This window comes from Adiantum capillus-veneris, chromosome 1 (genome assembly GCF_014529385.1).
Source record: "Adiantum capillus-veneris isolate H3 chromosome 1, ASM1452938v2, whole genome shotgun sequence".
NCBI classification, from domain to species: domain Eukaryota; kingdom Viridiplantae; phylum Streptophyta; class Polypodiopsida; order Polypodiales; family Pteridaceae; genus Adiantum; species Adiantum capillus-veneris.
Genome location: NC_140931.1, coordinates 153,371,232 through 153,396,171, shown reverse-complemented (window position 1 = coordinate 153,396,171; position 24,940 = coordinate 153,371,232). Strand labels below are relative to the sequence as shown.

Sequence of the window (24,940 nt, the reverse complement as noted above, 5' to 3'; positions counted from 1 at the left end):
TGGCATATCTAGTATACTAGTTAGCATACTAGATATGCTAGTAGGCCTACTTGATTAGCATATCTAGTATGGCATATTGGGTATGCTTATTAGCATACCGGAGTTAGCACATTGAATGCTAACTAGCATATCCAGTATGCTAGTTAGCATATTGGATTGATAGTTGGAATGCTAATTAGCATATGGATATGATATTTAGAATACTTGATATGCTATTAAGCATGTTGGATATGCTAACTACCAATATTTATATGCTAGTAAGCATTTTGGAGCATAATGGATTAGCTTATTGGAGGGAAGACCGGCTCCAGATAAATCCGGTCCTCAACAAGTTCTCTAACTCTCTCTCTTGCAAAAGTATTGTTCATGCCAAGTTGATGAAATATAATGGTTATCTTACTACCACTAATTAAGTTCACCCTCTATGTTCTCAAAGTAGTCTCATGAAAATGCTCACTCTAATTCTCTTAGTCCCGCTATTCTCAAAATTCATAGGCCATTTCCATTACATTGGTATCCGCGATATTGATTTATCTTTTCTTGCTTAAGAAGAGAGGTCCTTAAGTTGTCCATGAAAAGTTGGACCTATTCATTGCAATAGGGTAAGTGGGACATGGATCTATTATCTTGGTTGAAAGGGACTTAGTTTGAGGTACACGGTTGGGAACTATAGTCTTAATAATGGAGTCTCTTGGGGCTTGTCTTTATCTTTACTATTATTGAACTACTAGCAAGCTCAACCGGAACCATAATCAACTGAGAAATGGTAGATCCTCTCCACTAGTCTTTGCAATCAACAATTTCTAAACCACGGGTCACGTGGCTGCTTGAGGACTAATTATCAAAGGTAAAGAAGACTAGCAACTAAGGTTTTTGAGGGTACCAAAGCACAAAGTAATTTATACATAAGTTTAATTAGCATGGTTGACAATAATCATTAGGAGAGTAGAATGAATATTGATTACTTTGATTTTGCACATGAAGGTGCTAATGATGATGCCCCCATGTTTGTTAATTATCTTGTTACAAGATTGCAACAAGCTACGGGAAACCCTGCTTTGCAAGCCGATGTGACTCAAAAACTTTGTGCTTATGGGATTTCCTTTCCTCTCAAAGAGGAGAGAGAGCTTAGGAGGCCTCTTGATAAGACTCCCACAAGAAGAATCTCTCCATAAGAGAGGAGGACTCCAAAGAATGAGAAATAAGTGAGTCACTAAGTTCCTCTAAAGATTTGGCTCCACAAAGAGGGTAGTCTAAATGATTGTCAACTCCTCCCAAGAGAAAATGGTCAACCGATAGTCCTTCTCCTCGTCACTCCAAAACGGAAGAGAGGAAACAAAAGAAGAAAAAGGCAAGAAAGAGGTCACCCTCTTCTCCTTCTTCTTCACCTTCCTTCTCTTCCAACAAAAACAATAGCTATTCTCCTAGAGAACAAGAGGAGAGAACATCGCAAATCCTACCTTGCATGGAGAAGGTCCCAAAAGCTTAAGAAGTTCAAAGAGGGGAGGAAAGAGTATCTCTTTTCTTACCTATGATGGAACCTTTGGAGCTATCGGCAAAGTATTGGCCTTCATCCAGCAATTTGATGTGGCCTTTGGAGATGAGGGCTTCTCAAATTCCTCCAAGCTACTTCATGTAATTATGCACTTCCAAAAATCTACTTGTCAATGGTGGGCTAGCCTTTGTGGCAATGAAGAAGCCCCAAAGAAATGGAAAACTCTATGAGTCTCCATCATAAATAAATTCCTTGCAAGCAATGCAAAGTACAACGTGCTTACTGAATGGCATAGTTTGAAGCTGCTCTCCGATGAGTCTATCCACAAATATGTGGACAAGTTTTGGGATTTACATCTCAAGGCTACTGTCTTTCAAAAGATAGACTGTGCCAAGCAAAAGAAACAATTTTGTGCAGGATTACCTAAAGAGATGGCCACGTATGTCAACTTGCAACAGCCTGGTTCTACCACTTAAGTAATCCACCACACTATGGTTGCTTTGTGCATCAATTTATAACAAGGGGCTAAAAGGAATTCCAAGCCCATGGAAAGCAAAGACAAAAATGATGCATTATAGATTCTCCCATAAAGAGAGACTTCGTACAATACAATTTTTGTGTTCCTTGTTACCTCTTTCTTACCTTTTTCTTTGTTTATTTCGTGTATTCCCTTTCGAAGTGATGAGGAGAAGGACTATCGAATGACCGTTTCCTCTTGGGAGGATTTGGCAATCCTTTAGACCGCTGTCTTTGTGGAGCCACATCTGTAGAGGAACTTAGTGATTCACTTATTTTCTGTTCTTTGGATTCCTGCTCTCTTATGGGATAGAGTATTCTTTTGGGGGTCACATCAAGAGGCCTCCTAAGCTCTCTCTCCCCTTGGAGAGGAAGGGAAATCACATAAGCACGAAGTTTTTGAGTAACTTTGGCTTGCAAAGCAGGGTTGACCAAACCTTGATGCAACCTAGTAACAAGTTAATTGACAAACATGGCAGCATCATCATTAGCATCAAGGTTATCAATGTTCATTCTACTCTCTTGGTTATTTTGAGCCATGCTAATTAAACTTATGTATAGATTACTTTGTTCTTTGGTACCCTCAAAAACCTTAGTCTCTAATCTTCTTTACCTTTGAAAATCAGTTCTCAAGTAGCCCACCCACCCACCCATGGTTTAGACATTGTTGATTGCAAAGACTAGTGGAGAGGGTCTAACGTTTCTCTGTTGATTATGGTTTCTTTTGAGCTTGCTCGTAGCTCAATAATGGTTAAGCCAAAGGCAAGCCCCGAGAGGCTCCATTATTAAGACTATAGTTCCCAACGATGTACCTTGAACTAAGTCCTTCTCAACCAAGATAATAGATCCATGTCCCACTTACCCTATTGCAATAAACACGTCAAACCTTTCATGAAAAACATAAGAACATCTCTTTATTAAGCAAGAAAAGAGAAACCAATAGCTCTGATACCAATGTAATGGAAATGGCTTATGAATTTTAGAATAGCATAAATAAGAGAATTAGAGTTGTGAGACTACTTTGATAACATAGAGGGTGAACTTTATTAGCGGTAGCAACTGAATTAAATTAACTTGGCATGAACAATAATTTTGCAAGAGAGAGAGTTAATAGAACTTAACAATAGTTGAGGACCCAATTTATGTGGATCCGGTCCCCCTTTAAATAGGCTTTTGTAATATAGATTTTCCCATCAAGAGAGATTTGATACAATACAATCTTTGTGTTCCTTGTGACCCAAGTGATGCAATGAAGATGGAAAGCTTCATGCATCACGAGCATAACATAATTTTTTTTTTAATGTTAACCATCCACGACCTCAGTCTCAAGGCCTCAAACACCTTTGAAGGTGGAGAGAGCTAGCGGAGAATGAGGGTAGGGAAGAGGAAGAAGAAACATCCATATGAGAAATAAATAGTTTCTCACTTATCATCACTCTTCTTGCTTAGCATAGCATAATAGCATAGCAATGAAGATGAAAAAGATGGAAAGCTTAAGCATTGAATCTTGGATCTTGGTTGGATTTGCATTCCATAGCCAAGAGTGTTGGTGTAGGCTCCCAACTTCTCAACAAGCTTGGAGAAGGAGATGGAGTTCTTGCACTTCGCTCTGACACAATGAGTGTGTGTGTGTGTGTGTGTGTGTGTGTGTGTGTGTGTGTGTGTGTGTGTGTGTGTGTGTGTGTGTGTGTGTGTGTGTGTGTGTGTGTGTGTGTGTGTGTGTGTGAGAGAGAGAGAGAGAGAGAGAGAGAGAGAGAAGAGAGAGAGAGTATACCCCTCAAGCTAGCTTTCAAGTTTCTTGGGTCAACCCACCCCCTATTTTTGGCCTTTCTAGAAGCTCATTAGCTCTCTCAAGCCTAGCCAATTACAAGCCGGGTCATAACTAGAAATAGGGGTAGTCCTTGGACAAGTGTCCTCCTTTCCCCTTTGAGAGACATGACTTGATAAATGCTTAAACACTCAATTTAATTAGCTAAATTATCATTGAACCCCCTTAGAGGCAAGCCAATAGGATTTAGGCATACCATGAGGGCAACCTAGCTGGGGGCTTGACATATGTCCCTTTCGCCAGCTCTTTGAGCAAGGAGTGCCCTTAGGATGAGGGAGTGGATACTCAAGCCCATCCCCTACTCTCATGGCTTACCCCCTCCTTTGTAAGACTTTCTTTGACTTTTTGGAACACCTTAATCCCCTCTAGCACCTTAGCCATGAAGCACCTTAGTCATCATGCACCTTAGTCAGCAAGCATGATGTAACATTTAATGCACTAGTAACTTGTGTGTAGCGGAAATTGATAACATAGTGAGCATTTTATTAAGAACAAGTTCCTAATAAGCATAGAGAGAGTACTTAATTTGAGAAAGCAACATAGCAATTTACACGTAGCTAGTTTAGCATAGACAATACTTGAAAAGAGAGAGAAATAGAACAATGGACATTAGTTGAGGACTGGATTTACATGAATTCGGTCCCCCCTCCAAAAAGGCTTTGTATTATAGCTTCTCCCATCAAAGGAGACTTTTGTACATTACAATCTTTGTGTTTCTTGACAAAACTTGTTGGTGCAATGAAGATGGAAGCTTCATGCACCAAATTATGCTTGAGAAACACACCTAGTGTCCCTAGCCTCAGTCCCAAGACCTCACACACCTTCAAAAATGGTGAGAGCTAGCAGGGAATGAGGAAAGATTGAGAGGAAGAAGATGTATCTTATGAGAAATAAGTATTCTCCTCACATAATTACTCTAATAGATAGCTTATCTTAGTAATTAGCATGGTAGAGGGGATGAGCATGCCATTGAAGCTTGGCTCTTGGTTGGATTTGCATTCCATTGCCAAGAGTTGATGGTGTAGGCCTCTACTTCTCAGTGCTTGGAGAACGAGATGGAGTTCTTGCTCAACACATAAGTTGTGTGTGTGTCACGTGTGTGTGTGTGTGTGTGTGTGTGTGTGTGTGTGTGTGTGTGTGTGTGTGTGTGTGTGTGTGTGTGTGTGTGTGTGTGTGTGTGTGTGTGTGTGTGTGTGTGTGTGTGTGTGTGTAGCAAAGTGAGTTAGACTAAAATGACCACTCTCTCTCTCTCTCTCTCTACTTGGTCGACCCCTCTTGCTTTTTGCTCTTGTTGGCTTCCCATTGGCTCTTGTAAAGCTTACCCAATCACAAATTAGATGCATAATTGATAGCCTTGTGACATGTGTCCCCCTTTCCCCTTTTGTGAGAGCTTCAGGTAATTAAATAATTTATTAAAACTCTCATTGTACCTTTTAGTCTTCTAGCCAATAGGAATCAGCAAGCCATTGGGTTGTTGGATGCTCATTGAACCCTTTGGTAGACTATCCAATAGTCTTCTAGGGAGCTTAATTTCTATTGGTCCTTTTGTCAAGCATTTTAAATTTATTAGACTAATTTTACTCTAGCCTAATTCTCATTGATCCACCTTTTTGACCATCCAATAGGATTTGAGGGGAGATTGGGGGCAATTGGGCTAGGATCTTGCAACTAATCCATTCTCCCTTAAGGGAGAGCTTGGGAGTGTGTGTGTGTGTGTGTGTGTGTGTGTGTGTGTGTGTGTGTGTGTGTTTCTCTCATCCCCTACCATTAGGGCTCTCCCCCTCCTTCCTAGGGATGTGGAAAGACTTTTTATTCTTCCCATAACCATACAAATTTTTCACATTTGTCCATTGAACTATCCCCCTTTGGATCCCTATTTTCCTCCTTTGGATCCCTGCTGAGACCGGTCTGGTAGCCTTACCAACATTCTAGCTTTTACTCCCCTGGTATTTCCCCATATTATTAAATGATTAGTTTAACATGAGAAAATCGTTTGGGATAATTAGATATTAGTTTTTATGACACACGACAAGCACCTCAAGCACCTTAGTCAACAAGTACAACAAGCACCTCAAGCACCTAAGTCACCAAGCACAACAAGCACCTCAAGCTTGGGCGAGGTTCCACCTCAAGCACCACCCTAGCTTGCCTAAGGTCTAAGGACTTTCAACACTACCCTTTGGAGGTCTTTAATGAAGCTAGCACTAAGGTCTTTAAGTTCCATTAGCTAGAACTACTCTTTGGTAGACCATCTCCAGTTTGGACCCCTTTAACTTTGGCCCCGTATTGAGATAGATCCATAAGCACATGTCTATATTATAACCCTTGTTCTGGTTTATTCTCCCACATTAAATGATCACTTTAATATGAGAAAATCATTTGGGTTGGTTAGATATTAGATTTTATGACAGATACGGAGGGAGAGAAATAGAGGAAAAAAGAGAGAAAGGGACACACACCCACACACACACATACAAGGCCATGAGAGAGAGAGAGAGAGAGAGAGAGAGAGAGAGAGAGAGAGAGAGAGAGAGAGAGAGAGGGAGACAAAGAGAGAGTAGAGATAGAGAGGGATAGAAAAAAAGATTTAGAGAGACAAACAAAGAGAACGAGAGTAGAGAGGGAGAGAAAGATATGGAAAGAGAGCGAGGAGGATGGAGATAGATAAAGAGAGTAGAGAGGGATAGAGAAAGAGAAAGAGAGGGAGAGATAGAGATAAAGAGAAAGGAGAGACAAAGAGGGAGAGAATAGAGATGGAGAGAATGAGAGGGAGAGGGAGGGAGAGAGAGAAAGATAGAGAGAAATAAATAGAAAGAGATGGAGAGAGAGAGAGAGAGAAAGAGAGAGGGAGGGAGAAAGTGGAGAGAAAAAATAAAGAGAGTAATAGTAGAGAGACATAGATAGTGATAATAAAGAGAGATAGAGGTTAATAATAGAGAGAGATAGAGAGTAATAGTAGATAAATCTTCTATTGCTTTCTCTGTCCTATCTCCATAGTCTCTACCCTCTCTCTTCATCATGACAACAAGAGTAGAGAGAGAGAGAGAGCAATAGGAGTAGAGAAATATCCTATTGATCTCTCTCTACTTTATTGTCCTCCTCCTACCCCTCTCTACCTCTCTAAAGAGAGTGTAGACAGTGTCTAAGAAGAGATGCACCCATCTAATCACTGAAAGGTTGGAGTTGTTCATTGCAATAGGGTAAGTCTAGTTGGGATTTGGGAACTATGGTCTTAATAATGGAGTCTTTTTAAACTTCCCTATGACTTAATCATTATTGAGCTATTGGCAAGCTCGATATGAACCGGTACCAACTTAACACTGTTAAACCCACTCCACTACTCTTTGCAATAAACAATATTCTTAACCACAGGTGTAGTAATTACTTGGGAGTATTTTTTTGAAGGCTAAGAGAAGTAGTGATTGAAGCTTTAATCTCTATCTATCTCTACCCTCTCTATATATTAGATAGAGATATGTACTACTTAAAGGTATGCATTACTAGCCACTACATAGGTCTAAGAGTATATATGTGTGTAAGATGTTCTAATATTTTCCTACTGTGATGAGAGACCACCTATAAGGGAGTGACTCAATCATTATTCCTTTGGTTGATTCATGTCCCAAATGGACCACCATCCATGATGGACTTTGCCTCCAATGGACTTGACTCTTGAGGAGGCATGGCCCTCTTACACCTACGGAGGTGTCGGCCCATCTACCAAGGTTCCTTGGCTAGTGGTAGATCCAGACCTACAGTGCGTACTCTCTTTGCAGGACAAGTATCTCCATTCGACAAGGCACTGTTTGTCTGCTACACTGAGAAGTAACTTGCGGTCTACAGTCTTTCTCACTAGACTACGCCATGGAGGAGCTAGGGAGGGACTCCCTACTTCAAAAGCCTCACACCGAAAACACCTCCTTCTACGCTCCCTTCTTATTGACCTACTCTCGTTCTGTCGCATGGCCCCACTCCCCTTCCATCACTAGGCCCCATGCCATTCCATTCAACTCTTGCTTCATCCAAGCATGACCAACAATCCATAGTTGCTTGATGCAATTCTTCTGGCAGCGAGCGCTGGCGTTCGTCCTCTCAGGGAAGTGAGCGCCGTGAGAGACGTAGTGGTTGGGGATCTTGTAGTTTTGCTTGTTTTGGTAGTGGGGATAGGGAACAGAGTCCCATATTTCACAGCGTGTCTTCCCCGATGATGTCATAAACTCATATCATCACAAACTCATAAGTTGGACGATGTCCTCCTTGGTTTTGCAAGATTCCAGATATCATAAACCTTTTGCCATTATACATTCTCAATGCTAGGTCCAAGCAATGAAACACACATTAGTGCTTCAACAGTTTCCACATTCAAGCACTCCCAAGCATGCATCTTGAAAGAGATTTTGTTTTGAGAAACCTCTTTAACATGATACATATGACACAAGAAGAACCACCGTTTTGAGAAACTTGTTTCACATGATACAGATGACATAGGAAGAACCAACATGACCTGCCAAAACTTTGTCAGATTCACATACATTTGCATCCAGTTCTTATTAGAACAAAAAACACGCCATACATCTGACATATTCATCCCCTCACAACCATAATACAATGTATCTGTGAATGATAACAACTCTGCCTTGCAATTGTCAATGTCAACCAGACTTTCAAACTTCTCAAGCAATTTCTCAAGCCATTCTAAGAACTTTTTCTCTCTGGATTTTATCTCCTTTGCAATCTTTGTTCTGCGAGGATAGTAATGTGGGCTGGAAAGTCTAGCTGCATTGAAGAATAAACATCTAGAAATCCATCATTCACACATTCTATCACTTTCAAGACAAACCTCTTTGCAAAGTTCATGCAACTTTCAACATCACCCCCTTCCTTATCCAATGGCAACCCATTTGCCTCATTGCTTGGAATTTTAGCATACAAGAGCTGATGCAAAATCTCCTTTCCATCATCAATAACATACACAAAACACTGTCCTTTGTGGCATCCATGAAATTCTTCAAGAAGTGAGTGCCTTTTCCAAACTCCTGCTGAAGAAATTTTTCGTTTCAAAGAAGCAATAGTTAGCTCTGTTCTAGCACTTATAGAAGGAATATTCACATTCTCCTTCTGGAAATGAGTATTCAACACATTAAGATCCCTGAGCACATTTGCAAGCATGTATATACAAAAGAGGGCTTTATAAACGTGAAGTTTCTCATACCAACTCTTCGCATTGTCTTTCCAAATGCTGAGAATTGCAGGCATGAGTTTTATTAACCTCTCCATCACATTACCTCGTGCGAGCCATCGAACCTCATGAATGTTTAAAACTTCTAAGACTTGTGGTCTACAGTCTTTCTCACTAGAGTACGCCATGGAGGAGCTAGGGAGGGACTCCCTACTTCAAAAGCCTCACACCGACAACACCTCCTTCTACGCTCCCTTCTTATTGACCTACTCTCGTTCTGTCGCTAGGCCCCACTTTCCTTCCATCACTAGGCCCCATGCCATTCCATTCAACTCTTGCTTCATCCAAGCATGACCAACAATCCATAGTTGCTTGATGCAGTTCTTCTGGCAGCGAGCGCTGGCGTTCGTCCTCTCAGGGAAGTGAGCGCCGTGAGAGACGTAGTGGTTGGGGATCTTGTAGCTTTGCTTGTTTTGGTAGTGGGGGTAGGGAACAGAGTCCCATATTTCACAACGTGTCTTCCCCGATGATGTCATAAACTCATATCATCACAAACTCATAAGTTGGACGATGTCCTCCTTGGTTTTGCAAGATTCCAGATATCATAAACCTTTTGCCATTATACATTCTCAATGCTAGGTCCAAGCAATGAAACACACATTAGTGCTTCAACAGTTTCCACATTCAAGCACTCCCAAGCATGCATCTTGAAAGAGATTTTGTTTTGAGAAACCTCTTTAACATGATACATATGACACAGGAAGAACCAGCGTTTTGAGAAACCTGTTTCACATGATACAGATGACATAGGAAGAACCAACATGACCTGCCAGAACTTTGTCAGATTCACATACATTTGCATCCAGTTCTTATTAGAACAAAAAACACGCCATACATCTGACATATTCATCCCCTCACAACCATAATACAATGTATCTGTGAATGATAACAACTCTGCCTTGCAATTGTCAATGTCAACCAGACTTTCAAACTTCTCAAGCAATTTCTCAAGCCATTCTAAGAACTTTTTCTCTCTGGATTTTATCTCCTTTGCAATCTTTGTTCTGTGAGGATAGTAATGTGGGCTGGAAAGTCTAGCTGCATTGAAGAATAAACATCTAGAAATCGATCATTCACACATTCTATCACTTTCAAGACAAACCTCTTTGCAAAGTTCATGCAACTTTGAACATCACCCCCTTCCTTATCCAATGGCAACCCATTTGCCTCATTGCTTGGAATTTTAGCATACAAGAGCTGATGCAAAATCTCCTTTCCATCATCAATAACATACACAAAACACTGTCCTTTGTGGCATCCATGAAATTCTTCAAGAAGTGAGTGCCTTTTCCAAACTCCTGCTGAAGAAATTTTTCGTTTCAAAGAAGCAATAGTTAGCTCTGTTCTAGCACTTATAGAAGGAATATTCACATTCTCCTTCTGGAAATGAGTATTCAACACATTAAGATCCCTGAGCACATTTGCAAGCATGTATATACAAAAGAGGGCTTTATAAACGTGAAGTTTCTCATACCAACTCTTCGCATTGTCTTTCCAAATGCTGAGAATTGCAGGCATGAGTTTTATTAACCTCTCCATCACATTACCTCGTGCGAGCCATCGAACCTCATGAATGTTTAAAACTTCTAAGACTTGTAAGTGCATCTCCTTCAACAAACTTTGGAAACCAGTGTGCCATACACTAGAACCATAAATCCATGAATAGACTTTGTTAGCAAGTTTATCAATATAAGGTAAACAAGGAAAGCATTTAACTACATCAAGTACAGAAAGAGCCTCTCTATGTGCAATACAATGAACACTCATGAGATGTGGCATCTCTCTTTTCATTTTTGCAGCCAATCCATCGTGGTAACCAAGCATTGATCTATCTCGATCTGTTGCTATTCCAACCAATTGCTACTTGTTAAGTCCAACTTCTTTCATCATTTTCATGATTGCATCAAACTTTGTTTGGGCACACCCCCATCAGGTACTGTGAGTAGCTTTGCAAATGTAATTTCAGCAAAGGAGCAGCCTGAACATTTAGGTGCCAAAAAAGAGAAATAAATGATGAGATGCTTCTCTAAAGACCTGTCCGTAGTCTCATCTACCATCAATGCATAATAGGGGCTTTGCAACAACTTTTACTTTTGCAAATCATCCAAATACTTTGATATACAAAAGATGAACTCCTTTCCGGCCATCATATTAATATATGAGGAGTAGTCATGCTGAATGGGCATTTCTTCTACATTCAAAGAATAGGCCAAACCACGCAATCCCTCATACTTACAGATAGCTAGGTCCTCTTTTGCATTGAAATATGCAAGTTTCATGACGGTAATGACCCTGTGAATATTTCTGCTAATTACTTCCTTCGCATGAGTCTTCATCCGTTTTCCACCTTTGCTATAGTGCTTTGTTGCAGCCCAAACATGCTCCTTGGACTTACAATGTTTTCTTATGGCACTCTTCATGATTGTTTTACAACCATTTCCTTTGCCCCAAGGTCCCTTAACTTTATACTTTGTACATCTAGCACATTTCATAAACTCCTTCTCGTTATGAATGACCTTGAAAACAAAGGGATATGTAATTACCCATTCTTGATGAAACTTCCTCACGGTTACCTTTTTAGCCTTTGTTGGTGCAATCACTTTTGTAGTTGTAGAGACACCATTGTGTGAGCCATCATTTGATTGCCTTACACCTTCAATCTCTTCTATAGTATGGGCATTCAAACTCTCCACGCCAACCTCGAGCGTATCCTCTATCTCCACAATGTCTTCCATCTTTCAAAAACTCTCTCATAGATTGCTTTTTAGTTTTGTTATTTGATGCATGAGATTTTTCATTTGAAGCTGAGGTCTTTTGTCCCCTTTCAAAGAATTGAAGCAAAATACTTTGACTCATCTTTGATGGAATCTGTATGCCTTGCAAGCAAACATTATCAAGCACATAAGTTTACATACATCACATTCTTATGAGATACTCTCAAGTCCCTCGTTTAGTTTAATACACATGTACAATGCATGCAAAGACCCAACACTCTCTCTCACTCTCTCTCTCTCTCTCTCTCTCTCTCTTCCCAAACCTCACAATCTATAGGGATGCCGAACCTTGCAATCAAGAGTCTTGACAAACAAGCCCTCATGTTAAACTTTAATGAATGTATTTCCAAATTATGTTATTTCTTAAAAAGGTTCTCACATTGGCATCCATTAAAAACCAACAAAATAGCTCTAAAAGAAACCTAAACATCTTAGGAGCAAAAGATAATTTCAAGCTTCAACAAGATCCAAAACATGCTTCTTTAAATCACCAAAGCCATTTATCAATCTTATCTGAAACAGAATTTCCCGTCTCATTAAGCAATGGAAATTGCACATGATCATCTTTATCATCATTCATGCCAGCAAACCTTATTCAACAAAATATCTCTAAAAACAAGTAAATGGCCTAGCAAAAGGTAATTTCAACCTTCAACAAGATCCAAAACATGTGCTTCTTTAAATCACCACACCCATCTATTGATCTTACTGCATGAAAGAAAACACTACAAGAGGCTATTCATATTAGCGACGCTCACAAAGCGACACTCAAAAAAAAAATTCCCGGCGTCGCCCTCAAGCAAGGAGCAGGTAACGCTCTCCCTCTCTCTCTCTCTCTCTCTCTCTCTTCTCCACACACACACACACACACACACGAGGAGAGGAAGGAGAGCCAGGTATGCTCCTTCCCTCTCCTCATTCTCATGTTCCCTTCCCCTCTTTCTCTCTCCCTCTCTCTCTCTCTCACACACACACATACACACACACACATAGTGTTTTTGAGAGAGAGAGAGAGAGAGAGAGAGAGAGAGAGAGAGTACAAACATAAACAAAAACGCGCACACACACATACATAAACAAAGAATGCACACACACATTGAGAGAGGAAAAGAGAGAGAGAGCATGCATAAACAAAAAACGCACGCATTGAGAGAGGAAAAGAGAGAGAGAACATACATAAACAAAAAACGCACACATTGAGAGAGAAAAAGAGAGAGAAAACATGCATACGATCCAAAAAAACGCACACACATTGAGAGAGAAACTAATTTAACATCGTAGGAAACTAATTAAAATTAAAAGACCTAAAGATCTAGCCGACGAGGAGTTGAACTCAAGACCTATTATTCAAGAGGGAAATGGCATAATCAATCTATCATACTTGGCATGGGTGATAGAAAGGTTATACCATTTATCTCTTTTTATTGGCACACACATCCACACACGCGCACACACACAAGAAGAAGAGAGTTATAACGTCGTAGGAAACTATCCTAAAAGACGTTAAAGATTAGGTTAGATGTAGACTTACGTTAACTTAGATTTAGGTTTATTTAAGTTAAATTAGATTATATTTAGGCTTATTTTTAATTAGATTTACGTTTATTTACGCTAGATTTAGATTTACGTTATATTAGATTAGATTTAGGTCTCCATAGACTGCGATGCCTGCATGAAGCGGGTGAAGAAAGCCCTCAATGGAATATAGGGTATTGCTGCCTTCACTCATGGTGGGCTCCGTCGATCCAAAAGTACTGGTGAAATGTCTTCAGAAGATAGGGAAGAAGGTGGATCTTCAGGGCGGCAAGAGTCACTACATCCCCGACACAATGACCATCTAGACAACCTATTCAACAGCAACTTCAAAGTTAGTAACAAGAGCAAGAACAGTCTAAAGGGCCAATTGCTGTCGTCAGATGTGGATGGAGATGAGGCAGCGTCACCGCCGGAAGTTAACTCTCACATCTTTAGTGATGAGAATGCCAACTCTTGCCGAGTTATGTGAAAAATTATGTGTTAAATCAGTTTTAAGGTTCTTATAATCCCTGTTAGTTTAGTTCTTTGTTTTTAATATAACATAATTTACGTTAGATTTAGATTTATGTTATATTAGATTAGACTTAGGTTTATTTAGGTTCACACACACACACACACACACACACACACACACAAGAAGAAGAGAGTTTTAATGTCGTAGGAAACTATCCCAAAAGACGTTAAAGATTAGGTTAGATGTAGACTTACGTTAAATTAGATTTAGGTTTATTTTTAGTTAGATTTACGTTTATTTAGATTTACGCTTATTTACGTTAGATCGAGTCCACGCAAGAATTACTTATGGTTTAGGGTTTAGAGTTAGACGAACAGTGAAAAGATGTTAAGATGCTGTGAAGTGCTACAGCTAGAGAAGAGGCAAAGGGGTTTTGTCCACTACATGCAGTATCATGTACTCGTGGGTCTGTAGATTTCTTGTACCCACAAATATAGGTATTGACCAATAAAGACGAGATTATAACCCGGTGGTTCTGATCTCCGTGCACCTCTAGACCGAGGTGTGCTGGGATTGGACATGACTAGAGAATGTGAGGTAAAGAGAGAGAGAGAGAGAGAGAGATAAGACGAAGAATGCCAATAGAATATTAAATTTGTTGTCCAGGTTATAAGATTTTTATCCTCATTATGAGTAGTGACGAGGATGTGGGACCGTCCAACCGAAACACCTATCTCTCAACGAGGGTCTTATGTCCTTGTAATCAATGCAAGCATGCTGTGCGACGGACAAGACGTGTTTCTTTGCAGCACGTTCGCGAATTTGGCGAGTTCGATCCATCTATTATAGATCGAGTTGTTGCCAATTATAACTCATCGGACTCTGACGCTGGCCAACAAGCAGCAATCTTGCAACCCAATAGACGTGTTCGTAGGCGCTTTGGTCAAGCAGCATATGTGAGGCCACAAGATGTAGCCTCTGACAGCTCGGGGGATGATCATGCAGAGCACATTCCCAACGAGGCAATGTTTGAGCCCGAGATTGATGAAATGATCGAGACGATCATGGATTCAGAAAGGCTTATCTATGATGATATGAAAAGTGAAGCCGATACGCCATTGTATAATGGAGCACGTATGTCTAGATTGAAAGCACTCCTGGTTCTTCTCAACATGGAGGCAAAGTTTGGATGGAGTGACACTAGCGTCATAGCGCTTTTCAGGTGATCTATTACAATTAGTTTACTTTAATAAAACTCTAAATGTATAATGATCTGATAGATTTTTACACGACTGTATCGTATTTTTATGTTGTGTAGATTGCTTAAAGAGCACATACTACCAGCTGACAATGTGATGCCAGATTCCCGAGATGAAGCAAGAAAGATTTTGCGAAACTTGGGGATGGATTACAATTCTATCCACGCTTGTCCTAATGACTGCATTCTTTTTAGAGGGGAATACATAGACATGGAGAAGTGTCCGAAATGTGATTCCTAAAGATATCGAGTAGATCTCCACGGGACAAAAATTCCACAAAAGGTTTTGCGACATTTTCCTCTGCTTCCTCGCATCAAGCATTTCTTCGAATGTAAGTCCATGGCCCCCCTAGCATCATGGCATTAGGAGAATAAATCTTCGGATGGTATTCCTGCAGATTGTGCAGCCTGGAAACATATAGATGGAACATGGTCAGATTTTGCCAGGGAAGCTCGAAATTTGCGCTTAGGCCTGGCTATGGATGGCGTAAATCCATTTGGTCAAAGATCAACATCTTACAGTGTATGGCCCGTTGTCATCGTCAACTACAACATTCCCCCGTGGTTGACTACGAAGAAGGGGCACCTATGGCTAAGCTTGATTGTGCCAGGGCGATATAAAGTGGGAAATATGGATGTGTATCTTCGTCCACTATTGGAAGAGCTACAACAATTGTGGATTGGCATAGAGGTGGTGGATATGAGCCGACACACAGGACGACGGAATGCTTTGATCAGAGGCATTCTAATGTGGACCATGCATGACTATCCCGGGCTAACAGAATGCTCAGGTGATCTATTGACACTCCTCACTCAGACACTGTAAATCTTGTTTTTTCCCATAGTTGATCTATTATCATGTGTATACATGCAGGGCTTCAAACAAGCGGATACAGAGCATGTGTCACATGTGGACCTAGACTGAATGCACGTAGGGCGCCCTCACTGAAGAAGCAAATCTACGAAGGTCATCAAGCGTATCTTCCAGAGAATCATGTGTTATGCGACGGCTTTTTGGGAAGAGAGCCACCAAGGATGTCTGCACAAGCATGGTTAGAGCAGAAGGAGATGTGCGATGACGGATTGCCTCCAGGGATGAAGAGACTATCTCTATGGTACGAGTTACCATACTGGCCCCGACTCATGATCAATCACTTGCTCGATCCAATGCACATATTCAAGAATGTGGGTAATCTACTATGGGACCATCTAACCGGCAAGAAAGATACTTTGGGAGCCAGAGTTGACCTTAGAAATGTGGATCGTATGGAGCAATATTGGCCGCAAACAGCGTCTGATGGATCGATAAAACTCCCTAAAGCACCATGGATTTTCACAGGAGCCCAAGAACGCAAAGTAAAAGAGACCATTCGATCTTTGCGGACCCCCACTGGCGTAATGCACTCGCTCCGAACGTGTTTTACTAAAGAAGGAAAGCTTACCGGTTTGAAGTCACACGATTGGCATAAAATGTGCCAGGTACGTTCATAGTGGACTTTAATATCATTGCATAAAATGTGGACTTTAATATCATTGTTGCACATACTTTACAGTTTATTTTACCGGTTGCCATTGAGGGATGTTTGTCTCTCGACATCCGTAACACAATCTACAAACTTGCAAAGCTGGTGCAATGGATCTCACAAAAGGAGATCAACGTAGACTCCATACCATTCACCAAACTAAATGCTGCGGAGCTTGTGTGCATGTTTGAGAAACATTTTCCTACTACCATGCCAACCATTCAGGTGCATCTTCTTGTTCACATAGTTGATGAGGTGGAAATAGCTGGCACAGTTCATTCCAGATGGATGTTCTTCTTAGAACGTTTCATGAAAACGCTTAAGGGATATGTGCGTCAAAAGGCACGTCCGGAGGGTAGCATGGCAGAAGGTTGGTTGGTATCAGAGTCCCTAGTGTACATTGGAGAGTGGGTAGACGGATTTGATAAAGCCCGGGACACGCTATGGCGAACCATAGATGATGAGCGCATATCTGGGATTGTCATGTGCAATCTCGGTGTTGAGAAGAAGATGACGGAAGATCTAGAGGCTAAAATCAACCGATTTTGCATGCTTCACAATCCAGTGATGCAAAAGTGGATTTCACAATATGAGGATGCAAAGCAAGAGCGACAAAGGACACAAATCGAGTGGAGACGGGGAAGACGACCACTGATGCACTATCCGACGGTTCTGGAGAGCCTACCAACCTTCATGAGCTTAAGATGGTTGCACAACCAATTGAAAAGCGCACAACAATGCGGTGACGAAGTGACTGAGGAAGAGTGGGAGTACTCTCGGGGTTGCGCGACCAAGGTAAGTTTGCAATGTACGACTAGCAAGTGACTTTATTTATAAATGTTTGAACGGCCACTCATAATCTTGTTCGTTGTAGTATAAGTCATACACAGCAGCATGGTGTAAAGGTCAACATTTTAGGGTGGAACGAATCGACAAAAAGCGTTTTACTCAAGATTGTGGAATCATGGAAAAATTTGAACAGTCTAGTCGACGACGTTCCTCTGATACAGATCTTGTGGTGGCGGAACTCACTTACTTCGGCACGCTGCAAGAGATTTTGAGGATCGATTACAGAGGATTTTTTGTCGACTTGTTCGATGTGCAATGGTTCAAGATAATCATGGAGGGTCGCAACGCTACTTTGCGTAGAGGAGAGTCTGGTTTTCTTGAGGTGGATTCTACTAAGAAATGGACTGACCTAAGAGACACTTTCATACTACCCGAGCATTGTGAACAAGTAAGTATGTAAATAGTTAACATCCCCCTTTTACAAGTTATGTGCTTGAAAGCTCTCATGTAAGTTATGTGGCTCTGGCAAGTAATATTTCATCCTACAAAGTCTACATCAAATTGGTGGTACGTCATAGAGGTAGCCCCTCGTAGTGCAAGGACGTATGAAGGCTACCATGTGCCAATCACAACGGCATCAATGGAGGAGATCAGAGAAGATGCTCAATCAGAAGCCGTTGCGGTGGTGCCAGACGAGCATCAAGATGCCACTACTCTATATGGGGTGCATGCAGAGGAGCTACAAAATGAAACAGAGGATATGTGTTTAAACGGAGAGCTCTATATAGATATAGGAAATTATGCTGAGTTATGCGAGGATGAGAGAGAGATCTCTTAAAGCCACAAATATTGTATTTGAACAATTTTGCTCCGTGTTGTAAAAGCTCTGGCTCTCTAAGTACCTTCCATGGTGTATAACGCTCTTTTCTACTCGAGCTCACATCTTTTGATTGAAAATTCTGAGTTTTCGACTTGCCTCTTCTATCACTCAATTCATTGCATCATTACGTCATTGTATTTAATGGTCTTTGCGTCATTGTCTACTCTATTCATTCAATATTAAGTTTAAATATTCGTGTGTTTAATGCAGGTATGGATGATGAGGAGTTTATTTCTTCTTTGTCACCGCAGCAGAGACAGTGGTACGTGGAGCGTCATCGCGCTGGCGCATCATCGTGCGTTCCTACTCCATCCGCATCTCCCTCTCTTTCGGAGCATTCGGCGCGCTCCGAAGCTTCGGCGTCGACGAGACGAGCTTCACACTCGTCTAGACACCGGCGCTCTAGTGGTGGCGGTGGCGGTTGTTGTGGGGATTCTGCCACCGATGCCTCCACACCGCCTCGTGTTCGACGAGGCTCTTTACCCTCCCCTTCTTTGCCCGCCCCCACACCCGCCACAGCATCGCCATCTACGCCAGGAGCCACCCCACTCGACACTCCTCGCTTCGGGGCCCAGACGCCGGTGGAGACACCTGACGTCCGTACCCCCATCGACACGCCGCTAGAGACCCCTGCCGGGACACCCAGGTTCACGCGTCACCGGCCAGAGGGCTTGTCTTACTCCGTCGACTTCAGCGGCGGCATCATCATGGATGATGACGGCAAGAAGGTGATCTCGCACATGCGTGGTCTTTGCTCTCAGCTGTTTAGACACTACATACTAAACAAATGGAGTGAAGTACCAAGTACCAAGTCATCAGCATACTTCATGATGAGTTTCCCGTTCCAACACGGGATCAGCGCTTCAATGAAGACCTGATGAAGATTCGAATGCGCGAATACTGCAAACGCAAGCGTTCCGAAGTGCAAAAAGCAATCAAGAATGGGTGGAACAGGCCAGATTGACTGGCCAAAGAAGATTGGAAGAATGCGAAGAAAGCAGCGCGCGAGAATCCCGACAAGTGGAAGCAACAAAAGGATGCAGCCAGAGCGCGAGTAGAGGCAGGGAGCTCGCACCACTTGGGGAGCGGTGGATGGGCATCATTTGAGGCCAATTTTGTAAGTGTTTTCGCATTGCTCTTTATGTTCAATAGTTTAGGGTTTATGAGTTTTTTAATTCTAACATAATGAAATCTTTGTATGTTTTGACAGTGGTCGATGACAGGACGTGATCCCACACCGTACGAGCGCGAGTACGCAGGCAGGAAGGGCTTAAACGTCCTGATGGACATTCTCAGTTCTTGCGGCGGCATGGTTAGTATTAGGGTTTACTCTTTTCTATTTTTTGTATTGTTTTATAAATGTCGTTATATGTTTATACTTACTGAAAGCTGTCTTATTGTCTTTTTTTGCAGAATCCGACAGATACGCCGCTTGGACGCGATGAGACGTCTGACTAGACGACGTCAGTTTAGCCGTAGCTAGATAGCATTAGTTTAGGGTTTCTCATAGCTTATGTATCATGAGACGGATTTTATACATCTTTTTGAACCATGTATATTATTACATTTGTCACCGGAGTTCCTTTTGCCAATCAATTCTTTATGCCTATGATGTTGTACAATTGTCATTATTACATTTGCCAATCAATTCATTTTGCCTATGATGTGTACAATTGTCAATTTTGCAAACAATGCGTCTTGTGGGTGACTATTTTGGGTCTATTATCTACCCTTGCATTTTTTTTAAAAAGTGAATCAAGTACAATATGGTTGATAGGTGGTAGGGCATTCAATGCCCTGTCACCAAAAAAAAAATCTCTCGGGCATCGCTATAACCCTAGCTATTTATGGCTGTGTAGCGTCGCTATGAGCGTCGCTATAGTCTTCTGTGTAAACGTCGCTATAACCGTCGCTATGACCGTCGCTATGAGAGTCGCTATATAGAGACGCTCATAGCGACGCATATAGCGACGCTCTCGTAGCAACGCTCTCGTAGCGACACTCGTAGTGACGGTTTTAGCGACGCCGGGGGTTATAAAAACCCAGTGTATTTCCGTCGCTAACAGCGTAACAAGAGCACACAACCTCTTATAGTGAAAATTTCCCACCTCAACTGCTAGCAATGGAAATTGCACATGAGCATCTTTATCCTCATTCATGCAAGCACTCCTTATTCAACAAATTATCTCTAAAGAAGTAAATAGCCTAGCAAGAGGTAATTTCAAGCTTCATTAGCATCCAAAAAATGTGCTTCTTTAAATCGTTGTACATCCATATATCAATCTTATTGCCTGAAAGAAGAATTTCCCACCTCAATTGGCAATGCAAATTGCAAATGAGCATCTTTGTCACCATTCATGCAAGCACATCTTATTTGAACAAAAATTATACTAACAATTTCAAAAGATTGACATTCAAAATGTTGAGATGCACAACTTTTCACTCATCCAAGCTAGTCAATGAATGACCCATTCAACCATAGAACAATACACTCACAATAGTTGGTAGACCCATTGTCCCATTGTAGCAGCAATAATACCCTCACAACATAAATCTGATCCATGAGTAGAACAATCACCCGATTCTTTAGCGATAATGTGTTATTTCAACAAATAGTTCAAGATGCTCTGCACTATAAATTGTAAAATTACTATTTTTTTGAGTTTTACCACAAAAGTTGAAGTTAAAAAAGAAATTGATTATTGAAATGTTAAGAAATAAGTGTTAATAGATACCATTTATAGTGTTGAAACCCAAAGCCTAAGTGAGGAACGAGCCCTCACCTCTACCGTAGTGGGAATGTCACTAATGCATGTGTTGAAGTGAATCGTTGCGTCTCATTTTGGACAGAGCGCCAAAGTCTTCATTTCCTGCAATGACATGCACACAACAAATCTATAAGCCCATAATCATACCAAGTAAAAGATAGTATCTCATACTCCTTAGAGAAAGACATAAGGAAATCCATGCACGCGCACACACGCACATACATATAGATATATGAGGGGGAGGGGGAGGGAGGGAGAGAGAAGAAGAGGATTTTAATTGTAGAAATCTATCCCAAGAGACCTGAAAGATCTATTTGGAGACCTATTATTCAAGAGGAAAATAGCATAACACGCGTGCAAGCACTCACACACACACAAATATGAAATGAAATAAAATGTTATATTAACGTTTTCAAAAGGCCAAAATGACCTATGACACCTAAAATCCCTTTGGGCCTAAGTATCCCTTGATGCTTAAATTTTCAAATTAGAAACGCCGAAGTCTTTATTTCTTACAATGACATGACATAGACACAACAAATCTACAAGCCCATAATCATACTAAGTAAAAGATAGTAACTCCTACTTCTTAGAGAAAGACATAAGGAAATTCATGCGCGCGTGCGCGTGCGCGCACACATACACACATACATATAGAAAAAATTTGGGGGGGGGGGAGGGAGGGAGGGAGAAGAAGAGGATTTTAATCGTAGAAATCTATCCCAAGAGACCTGAAAGATCTATCTGGAGACCTATTATTCAAGAGGAAAATAGCATAACACGCGTGCACGCACTCACACACACACAAATATGAAATGAAATAAAATGTTATATTAACGTTTTCAAAAGGCCAAAATGACCTATGACACCTAAAAGTTACAAGTGGTGAATCTAATACAATGTCTGAGTACAAAAAAAAAGAGTACAGAGAGCTGAAATGGGGGGGGGGGGGGGAGATTTGATACAATGAGTGATACAAATCAACAAAGGTAGGGGGATCGAACTCAGAGGAGATCCCTCATCACTCACTGTAGAAAGTGACTAATATCCTTCGTGGTTAGTACTCTGACTCGGCATCTCGCATGTGAAGCTAGAGTGATCCGGATCCTATATTACAACCTTTGTCAATGCTATGAGGCCACCCATGGTCATGGGCACCTAGATGTTCCTAACTCAATTGCTTAATCAATCAACATACCTCTCGTGTGGATGGGATCCAAAATCTATTGTGACGATTTCTCCTCTAGCTCTTCACTGACTAGTGTGAAGAAATATGTGATCTACCTCTAAGCCTGGATCTGATATGATGTCCTCAACAAGCTCTCTCTATAACCATGTAGCTCGAGTAAAAACAATCCCAGACACCTCTGGTACTCGCTGCCTCATGACTCTAGAAAGTGGTCGAAAACCCTCTTTGAATAGACAATGGAAGCGGCATCATATCTCATAGAACACGGGGCAAAGTGTTTGCCTACCCCAGACTTGGGTGCTATATGTGATTGGTTCTAGTTATCGGAGGTTCACAACATTTGCAACTTCAGAAAAAAAAAAAAGCACTCTGTGTGTTTACAATGAGAACTTTAGATACCAACAACCTTAAAGGTTGGCTTTATCCAGAAAAAGTATCCCTTGATGCTTAAGTTTTCAAATTAGAAGCTTCAGAGTTGACATACGTTCAAACTTCAAGGCTCTCCCTCTAGAGGCTAAGTTAGAAGCTTCATACACAGATCCCAAGCATGCAAACTAAAATATTAACTAAGTTCACAGGAGTGAAAACTTAAATATTACCAAGGCAAACAAGAAAAGAAAACAACCGGGGTATAGTGTATTTGACCGGCTATAGTCATAAAATCTCGGTTACAATTTGAGCTTGCCTTGAAGAAAACTGGCAAATTTACACAAGTTTTAGTGTAAATACGGACAAAAGCTTCAAATTTTGACCTAGAAACCGACAGGATTTCAAGTTTTCCCTTATTTTCTTCGGTTAGGAAAACTGTATTCTTCCAGCCTTGAAAACTACCTACATGCGCCTCGTGATTGATGAATGTGTCTTGACTTTTGGTGTTGCAATCAAGAGAATCCGCATCTTTGTGTTAAGAAAATACTTCCTCTTTTTTGTGCCCACTACCTTTCTTCCTCAACCCTACTTTTTGTTTTTCGCATCCAACTCTCAGGTAATTTGTGCTCCTTAGGCTATGTGCTTGAGAGATAGCTGTAGGCTGTGCACCAACAGCTGATAGATTTCGGCTAGGGCGTGATTGTCGACCAACGACCTGACGATTGAGCTGTTGAGATTAGAGTAAGACGAACGAGCTGAGACTTCGACTCGAGAGCTCGATTGAAAGAAGAGGAGGGAGTCGGGCGTCGCGAGCTGTGAGTGACACGACTCTCGACAAAGATACATGTAAAATTATTCAATGCTCCTACATTGTGTTTTGCTAAATTTCATTTCTAGTATGTCGTACGCATTTCGAAAAAAGACGTAATAATCCGAATCTTTCAAAATCCTGTCTCGAGAAGCAAGGTAGCCTGGAAATGGGGGAGGAGCAGCTCGACGATGCGCTGGGGCTGAATCTTGTTCTGGAGAGGCAAGGCAAGCAGGGCAGGCCACAGTTGTGAGCGACGCCACGAGGGAGAAAGGAGGAAACAATACACACACACACACACACATATATATGTGTGTGTGTGTGTGTGTGTGTGTGTGTGTGTGTGTGTGTATGTATGACACCTTACTCCTTATACTTGGGTGTCTAATGACACCTTGTCCCTAGCACGAAGGCGGAGGGGGATGAGAGTTTTTGCTGTCTCCAGCTGCAGAGGTCCAGTGGGAGCAATGGCTGATGCAGGCGCAAGAACTGCTCTCTCTCTCTCTCTCTCTCTCTCTCTCTCTCTCTCTCTCTCTCTCGTCTTGCAGGGTTCTGAACATGAGCGCCATTCATGTGGTGAATGGGAAGCAGGCGGAGACGATGACGAAGCCCAACAACCACGGGCAAGGGGGACTACAATCATATTGTGTGGTTGTTTCTCTGCACTCTGAGATTGGGGTCGAGTATTTGGACAGGTCGGAAGACTGCACACCCGAGCAGAGCGGGGCGGGGTGGGAGAAGAGCGGGGGAGAGGGAGAGATGCAGAGTGTGTGAATCGGCTCTAGTTGAATGTTACTTTTAAAACTTAAGATGTTGTGGAATCTTGCTGGGAAATCAATTCACGGATAAGTGAATAGACCCAAATATGTACCAATGATGCCCGAAATGGTCTCCAAATTTAAGGCCTGCCCCTGAGGGATGTTCCCTTATTAACCAAAGAAGAATTAGAGTCATAGAAAGGTTTAAAATGAGGACAAGAGGAGATGATACATTTTGGTACGCAAAAGCACATTATGATGAGGACACTAGTAAGAGCGGCACTCAAGCGAAGGTTAAGTTTGGCCTTAGTTTTTGAGGAAAATTAATTAGTTCTGACTTGCACAAAACATTGAGGCGATCAAACATTTGGGCTTAGGGAGCCTAGGGAAAATAATATAACAAACATGGCTTAAGCAATAGTTGATCGAGGTTCAAGCAAAAGTGTCGTACCGAATAAGACCAAATAAGACCTATGGAACAAATGAAACCAGTTGAGATCCAGCGGCACTTGAGAGTGCACACCATCGATGGGAGCTGGGAAAGGCAATTAGAAAAGCAAGCTGGGATGAATTCAAAGGTGAGCGATATGATACTGAGATTTCAATGGAGTACCAGCAGCTAGATGTAGAGGTACTCTTCCTTAGTACTGTTGCAAGGCTATGTCGGTAAACTCAATGGAATGGGAGGGTTTCTTTGAATGGTGCAAGTTGCAAATAATAGAATAGGATGAAGCATGTATAGAGCGAAGTCAAATC

General features: G+C 41.5%; 2 pseudogenes; both read right to left on the bottom strand.

Annotated features, from left to right (window-relative positions):
• Positions 1-8,073: 8,073 nt before the first annotated feature.
• LOC147465830 (uncharacterized) lies at positions 8,074-9,206 on the bottom strand (annotated as a pseudogene).
• Positions 9,207-9,574: 368 nt separating this feature from the next.
• LOC147465829 (uncharacterized) lies at positions 9,575-10,683 on the bottom strand (annotated as a pseudogene).
• Positions 10,684-24,940: the final 14,257 nt, after the last annotated feature.